General features: G+C 30.8%; 1 long non-coding RNA gene across 1 annotated transcript; it reads left to right on the top strand.

The window, feature by feature from the left end:
- The first annotated feature begins 7,412 nt into the window (after positions 1 to 7,412).
- LOC102601818 (uncharacterized) lies at positions 7,413 to 8,075 on the top strand. The gene is made up of 2 exons (XR_368941.2): positions 7,413 to 7,651; positions 7,730 to 8,075. It is a non-coding gene; the product is annotated as an uncharacterized lncRNA (long non-coding RNA).
- The last annotated feature ends 461 nt before the right edge of the window (positions 8,076 to 8,536 follow it).

The following is an 8,536-nucleotide window of genomic DNA, read 5'->3' as shown; positions in this document are numbered from 1 at the left end:
CGAAATTATTCACTTGGTCAATTACAGATGTGGATTTCAACTATAGATACCACCTGGAGGCAGTCATTCCCTCTTCAGATGTCCCAGTACAACTGATGACTTCTTTAATTACGATGCCACTTGGTAATGAATGGATTTGCTTTTGTATACACCCTTTTAGTGTAGACATCACCTGCATTTAAGCAATAACATAAGATATATTATACAATAATGCTTGTGAGACGAGCAATCAACATTTAACAACAAAATTTCTGATTGTAAAACAATTCTTTTACACTATCGGTGTCTAAAAGTTAAGCTCAAATTAATGTCTTAGTTTATACAAGCACAAGAGACATTTTTGAGGTAAAGCAAGAAATTACCTGCAGTGCTTTGCTATCTGTACATGCAATTATGGACATGATATAGGGACGCTTGTACATTAACATTCCAATGACCGATTCAACACGCAGCATGGATGCAATGAATATCTCGACAGCATGGGTTGGTGGAATAACAAGTAATGCATAAATCAATGACATAAGCATAAAAAGAATGTAAACTACCTGGCAGCAAAATATTATTAATATGAAATCTTTAGAATAGTTGAACTTTTGAACAAAGTGATGAAGGCTCGGGTACCAACTGCTGTCCACTGATCCAAAGTGTGTGCCGGGCAAGAAGAATTTGAGTCGGGCTCTTTCTAGGGAAGAAGTATCCATATATGAGAAGGGCATTTTACTACCAAGAAAATCAAATTCCAATAAATTTGGAGCTTGAATCGTGAGATTTTCCAGACTGTTCAACCCTAATAATAAGGTGAATTTCTTGAGTTTTTCACTCTGAATCTCTATATTATTCAGCTTATAGCATCTTGCTAGTTCCAATTCAGAAATGTTTGGAAACTTACAGAATATATCTCGAAACTGTAGGTCGGTGATGCTGGCACCAGTGAGCTCGAGTGTTTGTAAAGTATTGTAACCATCCAAAATAGCAATTTGGCAAGGAGGAATATTGTCCTGTTCAGCATATTCATTATATATAAAGCATCGAAGATATGGAGCTTCGACTATCACACTATGGAGTTTGCAATAACTTGCAGCCAAATACTCGAGATGTACTAGGCCAAAAATGTGACATTTGCTTATACCCTCACAATAATATAAACTTACAGTCCTGATAGATGGGCATCTTTCGATAACTCTTTGCAATTGGGCATCTGAAATATGTACATGATTCAAAGAAAGAGCCTCAAGACAACAAAATCTTATGTGAGTAGTGCTAATATCAAATTCAAACTTGCACTTGCTTAACGACAATGTTTTCAGCTTTTTAGCATCATAAATAACATGAGGTAAGCTATTTGGTCTTAAAATGGAAGGGTGAATCCCCAGCTCTGTGACGTTGAGTTTAACCAAGTATCCAGGTGAGAATCCACTTCTGGATCACAATATGCAAGGATGAATTGTTCAAGATGTAAGTTTTTTCGATATGGGATCGTAGGGATTGATCAACCAACTTGACATAGTTTTCAAGGGGCATATATTTGTTGCCTTGAAATTGATCAAATATCAAATTAGGTCTTGAAGTCCAGAAATAGTACCATCTCTTGAACAGCATACAATTTATCGCCGCCTCTTTGACGTCGAGGTTAATGCGACATAAGATGTGATGAATGATATGCACAGGCAATTATGATATTCTATCTTCTCTTTTTTCCATATTGCTTCATTTTGATGTGATGATTGAGATGTCCTCTTTAAGGGTTTCACTTTTATACTAAAAAGTTGTCATCATATATTTGGGTGAATTAAGTGAATATCCACTTTTGAACACCTATTGTCAAATATTAGCCACTATATCTAAAAAAGGAAAAAGGATAAATATATTAGCCACTATATCTACAAAGGAAAAAGGACAAATATATTAGTCAATATATTTAAAAAGGAAAAATGACAAATATATTAGCCGCTATATCTAAAAAGGAAAAAGGACAAATATATTAGCCGCTATATATATCTAAAAAGGAAAAAAGATAAATACATTAGCCGATATATCTAAAAAGGAAAAATATATTAGCCACTATATCTAAAAAGGAAAAAGGACAAATATATTTAGCCTCTATATCTAAAAAGGAAAAAAGATAAATATATTAGCCACTATATCTAAAAAGGAAAAAGGAAAAAGGACAAATATATTAGCCGCTATATATATCTAAAAAGGAAAAAAGATAAATACATTAGCCGCTATATCTAAAAAGGAAAAAAGGAAAAATATATTAGCCACTATATCTAAAAAGGAAAAAGGAAAAAGGACAAATATATTAGCCGCTATATATATCTAAAAAGGAAAAAAGATAAATATATTAGCCACTATATCTAAAAAGGAAAATGGATAAATATATTAGCCACTATATCTAAAAAGGAAAAAGGAAAAAGGACAAATATATTAGCCGCTATATATATCTAAAAAGGAAAAAAGATAAATATATTAGCCACTATATCTAAAAAGGAAAAAGGAAAAAGGACAAATATATTAGCCGCTATATATATCTAAAAAGGAAAAAAGATAAATATATTAGCCACTATATCTAAAAAGGAAAAAGGAAAAAGGACAAATATATTAGCCGCTATATATATCTAAAAAGGAAAAAAGATAAATATATTAGCCACTATATCTAAAAAGGAAAAAGGAAAAAGGACAAATATATTAGCCGCTATATATATCTAAAAAGGAAAAAAGATAAATATATTAGCCACTATATCTAAAAAGGAAAAAGGAAAAAGGACAAATATATTAGCCGCTATATATATCTAAAAAGGAAAAAAGATAAATATATTAGCCACTATATCTAAAAAGGAAAAAGGAAAAAGGACAAATATATTAGCCGCTATATATATCTAAAAAGGAAAAAAGATAAATATATTAGCCACTATATCTAAAAAGGAAAAAGGAAAAAGGACAAATATATTAGCCGCTATATATATCTAAAAAGGAAAAAAGATAAATATATTAGCCACTATATCTAAAAAGGAAAAAGGAAAAAGGACAAATATATTAGCCGCTATATATATCTAAAAAGGAAAAAAGATAAATATATTAGCCACTATATCTAAAAAGGAAAAAGGAAAAAGGACAAATATATTAGCCGCTATATATATCTAAAAAGGAAAAAAGATAAATATATTAGCCACTATATCTAAAAAGGAAAAAGGAAAAAGGACAAATATATTAGCAACTATAAATAAAAAGGAAAAGGAATAAATGTATTAGCCGCTATATCTAAAAAAGGAAAAAGGACAAATATATTAGCTGCTATATCTAAAAAGGAAAAAGGATAAATATATTAGCTGCTATATCTAAAAATGAAAAAGGAAAAATATTATTCGAACTATGATTTACCCGATTTTTTATTTAATTTTTTACCCAAAATTAAAAAACCTACCACAGTTCCATAAAACTCCAATGATAACTAAAAACCTATTTCTTGGCGACCCAAAACAGTCCTTCCAATACAACCCTATAGTTGAGGAGTTAATATTTTAAAAGGTCACTTAATTTTGAGAATTTATCTAGTAAAGTCATTGAACTTTATTTTGTATCAATAAAATTACTCAACTTAGATTTTTTTATCAATAAAATCATTTAACTTAATTTATTATAAGTAAAATATATCTATCATCCATTTCCTCCTTCTCCTAGATCAAGTTTTCGATCGTTGAATCACTATAACCATCACAAAAACAAAACAAAATCATTGTCAGATTCGAAGAAGTTACCATTTACCATTCAACTTAGTAATAGAAAGAACAACAATGGATGAACATTTTATATATTTGAAAATTAAAATTAATATTCAGGGATAAAAATAATAGTAATAAATTATTTTTGGAGAATTCATAAATAAATCAAACATTTGTTAGCATCACGCAAAAGCATCAATACATTGTTTGGGCATATTCAATTGAAGAAGACCTTGGTGCTCAAAAAGGTATTGTTACGGTACTTAATTTGATATATATTGGTAAGGCACCGTTCAAATTTAGAATTTTCGACAGTTTTCTTTTTTCCACTTTCTCGGCCATTAGAATTTATACCGGATGTAATCGTAAAATAATTATTGTTGTTGCCCCGCTATTGATATAGTAAGGCAGAGGATTCTTGCTAATACCGTAATATGATTTTCACTAATTAAATTTTAAGAAAAAACAGAACACAATAGAATCATATTTCACTAAATTGTCTTAGATATATTTGTACTTTTAAAGAATTATTAATTTATGATATTAATAGGACCATATATTTATATAGGGGTCTTAACTTTTGGAAATATATTATCTTATTATCTTATCAAAATGGGTGAATTTTTCCATTGGCCCAAGTCGGGACCGGAGGAAAATATTATTTTAGAGAGATTATTAATTTACCGAGTATTAATTTATAGAGGTTTTACTGTAACTTTTGAAAAGGAAAAATGACTTTTGAAATTTGTGGTGTTAAACTAAAGATGTGTTGAATGTATCAAAAATACTATTTAATCTTATAATCTCAAACATGTTATGTGAAAAGTTAGAATTTAAAAGTTATCAAAAAATAGAAGAGATAAAAAAAAATTTATAAGGACTAAAAGAAAGTACAACAAACAAACTAAAACGAAGAAAAGTATATAAGCACCTCAAATAATTCTCTCAAAAATGAAGGGGGGGAAATAGTGCAATTATTGAAATAGTTATGATTTTGTATATTTGTATGGTCACCCACCCAAAAAACACAATGAGTTGCTTTACAGAACACTATAAATAACTTTATTTAAAAGGTAAAAAAGTGAGAATTATTAAACCAAAATTGAAGAGAAGGGACTATTTTTGCTTTCGAAAGTAGTGGAATCACATCGGCTCCACATTAGTGTGTTAGTTTTTGGTAGATTCTAAATCAATATTCTCTATGTTTTAATTTATGTGATGTTATTGAATTGACATTAAGAAAAAAATTAAAAAGACTTTCAAAATTTATGGACTAAAATAAGTGTGTGACTATAAATCATTTATAAGAATAAAATTAACATTTTAAAGATAATTATGTGTAATTTGTTCTAGATACACTATATCCAAGTGGCTTCACATGTATTTGAAATACATAGACAAATCTCGTTCGCCTCCCTCACCTCTCTCTCATCTTGCTTGTCAGTCTCATATTTATATGGTATCTTAGATATATGCTTATCACACCAGATACATGTATCTAGTGTGTATCTAGTGCGATTTGCGGGTATCTGAGATACATAGATAAATATTGCTCGCCTCTCTCAAATCTCGTTCGCTACTGACTTATATATTTGGTATCACATATGAATGTGAATCATTCTAGATACCTTTAGATACATATATCTAGGTGTATCTGACTTAAAATTTGGTAAGAATTATTAATTAGTGATATCAAATATAATTATTTCAAACTATAGAGAGAATTAGTAAATATGGTAGGAATGTTGATGTAATTGCATAGTTTTGCATTCAAACGCACACGCAAGTATACATGGTCGTGCAAGTAATAAAACAACTCTTTTAAGAGCCGGATGTTGAACCCTTCAGTTAATATTTGATTTCGCTAATAACTACAATTTAAAACAAGTGTGTCTAGAGAGTTCGATGATTATTTCTAAATTAACAATTTCGTAAAAGAAAGCTATCTAACTATGATTCGATTTCAAGTGGAGTTTAAGCAATGACTTAGGAAATTCCAGAGTTGTAGCCTACTTAGAATTCATGCATAGTATCATCTTCTATGAACATCGATTGATTATCAACTAATTTCTTTACAGGGTTAAATGTATGATCATGGTCTCTTGACCTCTAATCACATACCACATTGACAGTTTAACTACATCGTTGAGCGGGGATAGATTGAACCAAGTATGAAGCACTAAGATTTCATCTCGTGTCGTAACCAAGCAAGGTCTCTAGGTATATCCCTATCCTAGATACAAATCAACCCTTGTTTCGACAGAAGTTAATGCCCATTTTACCCCACGTTCTATCTTTCTATTCCTCTCTCAAGTTTAAGTTAGACAATAAATGTAGATTAATGTTGATCAAGCATTAACATAGGGAATTCAAGAACAAAAGAGCAATTTACAGTGAGAACCAACTTTGATCCATAGATTCAACACTACACATTCATTTGTTGCCTCAACCCTGGAATAAAAGAGATTAGCTACTCATAGTTTAATTCTCAAACTGATCATAAGAGAAATCAATAGATGAAAAAGAGTAGGAACAAACCCTAAAATTGGACTAAGTGTTTTTATAAGTCGTCGCTCTCCAATAATTAGAAAAGGAGTAATAAAAATAATAAAACCCAAGTCTATATATAGTTAGAAAAAATCAGTAAAAGGTTAGCTTGTAGGTCCGCGACACGGAGTCGGTACAAACCTGCCTATCTTCCTACAATCCTCCTCTCTAAGACAGGGAGAGGATATTTAGTCTTCTGTCTTGTCAACATCAGGAGCCAAATAATAAATTCCCTCTCCACGATGCAAAGAGGATACGAAGTTGGGTAATTTCTTGAACATCATCCTTGTATTCCTTTGCGATTCTTCTCTTGTTGTCCAATCTATGTCCACTTCAAATTTAACTACTTTTGTGCCTCTTCCTTGTACCATCTTACCTACAATTATTAATCACATTGGTTACTCGATATGCATACCCATGGTTCAAAAACTACAAGTAATATGGAGTTTTGCTCTCAAACTTAGCTCTCATATGGGTTTAATTTGACTTTTTGGCATATAAATACGCCGCAGATCATCAACCCACACTTAGAGCTTTGTTCGTCCCCAAACAATCTCCACCTATCTACCCTAGACCAAAACTCAAAATGAATAGCATTTGTACTTTGGCTACAAACTCGCAGGGCCTTTAGCACTTCACAAGCAAGTATGTTAATGTTCAAATTTAACTCATGCAAATACATAGCCACCTCATGACCTCAAGCATGGACTCGACAATTTTAGTATCTCAAACACAAGGCTTCATGCAACATTGTTTAGTCATCCCTATCGTTCACCAAACAAGTGTCCTCACAAGGAGAGATAGTCTACACACTCAATTCAAAAGATTGAATATAATTTAAGGACCTCATCCAACAATAACTCTCACACTCACAAAGAAACTTCACATGTATGCACCAAGAACTTAGCTCTCATATGAGTTTAATTTGTCTTTTTGACATATAAATACGCCTCAGATCACATAGTTTTTAAAAAAATTATAAATATTTTTCTAATTAAAATCAGGACATAAATAGCCATTTATTAAAATAAAAAGTAAGTATATCAAAAAGTTGGGCCCAAAAGTGACTCAGGCCCAACCCCAAATAGAAAAAAGGTAATAAAAACAAAACAACTAAATTCTACTAAAATAAATAAATAAAAATCAGCTAAGACAAGAAAATGAAGAGAACCTGATTGATTCATCTTTTTCATCGAAGCTCTAGGAGTAGAATCAACTCAAAATTCATGTGGATTTTGCCTCAAGGAGAAGTTCTTGAGATAAAAAAATATAGAGATCTAGTAAATTTCAGATAAACGTCTTTAAATCTCAAATGTCATAAAATCAATCTCCATGAAGACTTCTTCGACTCCATGTCGTTAAATCTAGACCAATAATCTGAGGTAAAACCGTCATTCTCTCTATTTCTTGTAGCTACAGACTAGAAATGACGAATTTTACTGTTATCTCCTTTTTCTTAGCAAAGTGAGTCTCGAAGAGCAGATACCAAAACAACAAGATCCAGATCTAGCGGGTACGTCCTCAACTTCATCGAGATTATTTTGATCTGTAGATTAAAACCTTTTTAAACTTCTTTTTGCCTATGTAATCTATTGTTGATTTTTCTTTTATTCTATTTTTCCTCCTAGATATAATTGTAATTTTGTATCCACTTGTGATTGTGTTGAATCATGTGTTTGATTGTCTCTTTGTGTAGTGAAATACTTATTTTGGCACTTCCCTATTCTTAGATTCATCATTGTTTTTTCTTTTTCAATTTTACTATTGTTCTTTCTTGTGATGAAACATCTTGTATTGAGTTAAATTATAGAATTTTTGTACCTACAAAATTAAAAATAAAGTTGATAAAAAAAATCAGCAAATTAATTTCCTTCTTTGAGAGTGTGCTTCACCTGCACTACATTATTACTTGCTTAATCCTGTTTATATTCATGCTAATTATTCAAGGCACCTCCCATTTCCAACTCGAAGATTGCGAGTTCAAGTCATCAAGGGAGCAAAAGGGTGGGAGCTCCTAGGGAAGGGTAAAAAAAAAAAAAAAAAAATTATTCAAGGCACCTCCCAAATTCTATCTATGATTTTTTTGAGAATGCTCCTGCCATGTACTTATATAAACTTCTCATATTTTTAAAAAATAATTTTAATCTTCAAATTATACAAGTAATCATTTTTTAGTTTTATAGAAGGAGATAGAGTTATGATTTTGAAGTATCGCCTAACAAAAATGAATCAACTAATTCAAGTGTTTTAAGTGACTAACTAATTCT

This window comes from Solanum tuberosum, unplaced genomic scaffold (assembly GCF_000226075.1).
Source record: "Solanum tuberosum cultivar DM 1-3 516 R44 unplaced genomic scaffold, SolTub_3.0 scf00728, whole genome shotgun sequence".
Classification (NCBI taxonomy): Eukaryota; Viridiplantae; Streptophyta; class Magnoliopsida; order Solanales; family Solanaceae; genus Solanum; species Solanum tuberosum.
This window is presented reverse-complemented; position numbering and strand designations above follow the sequence as displayed.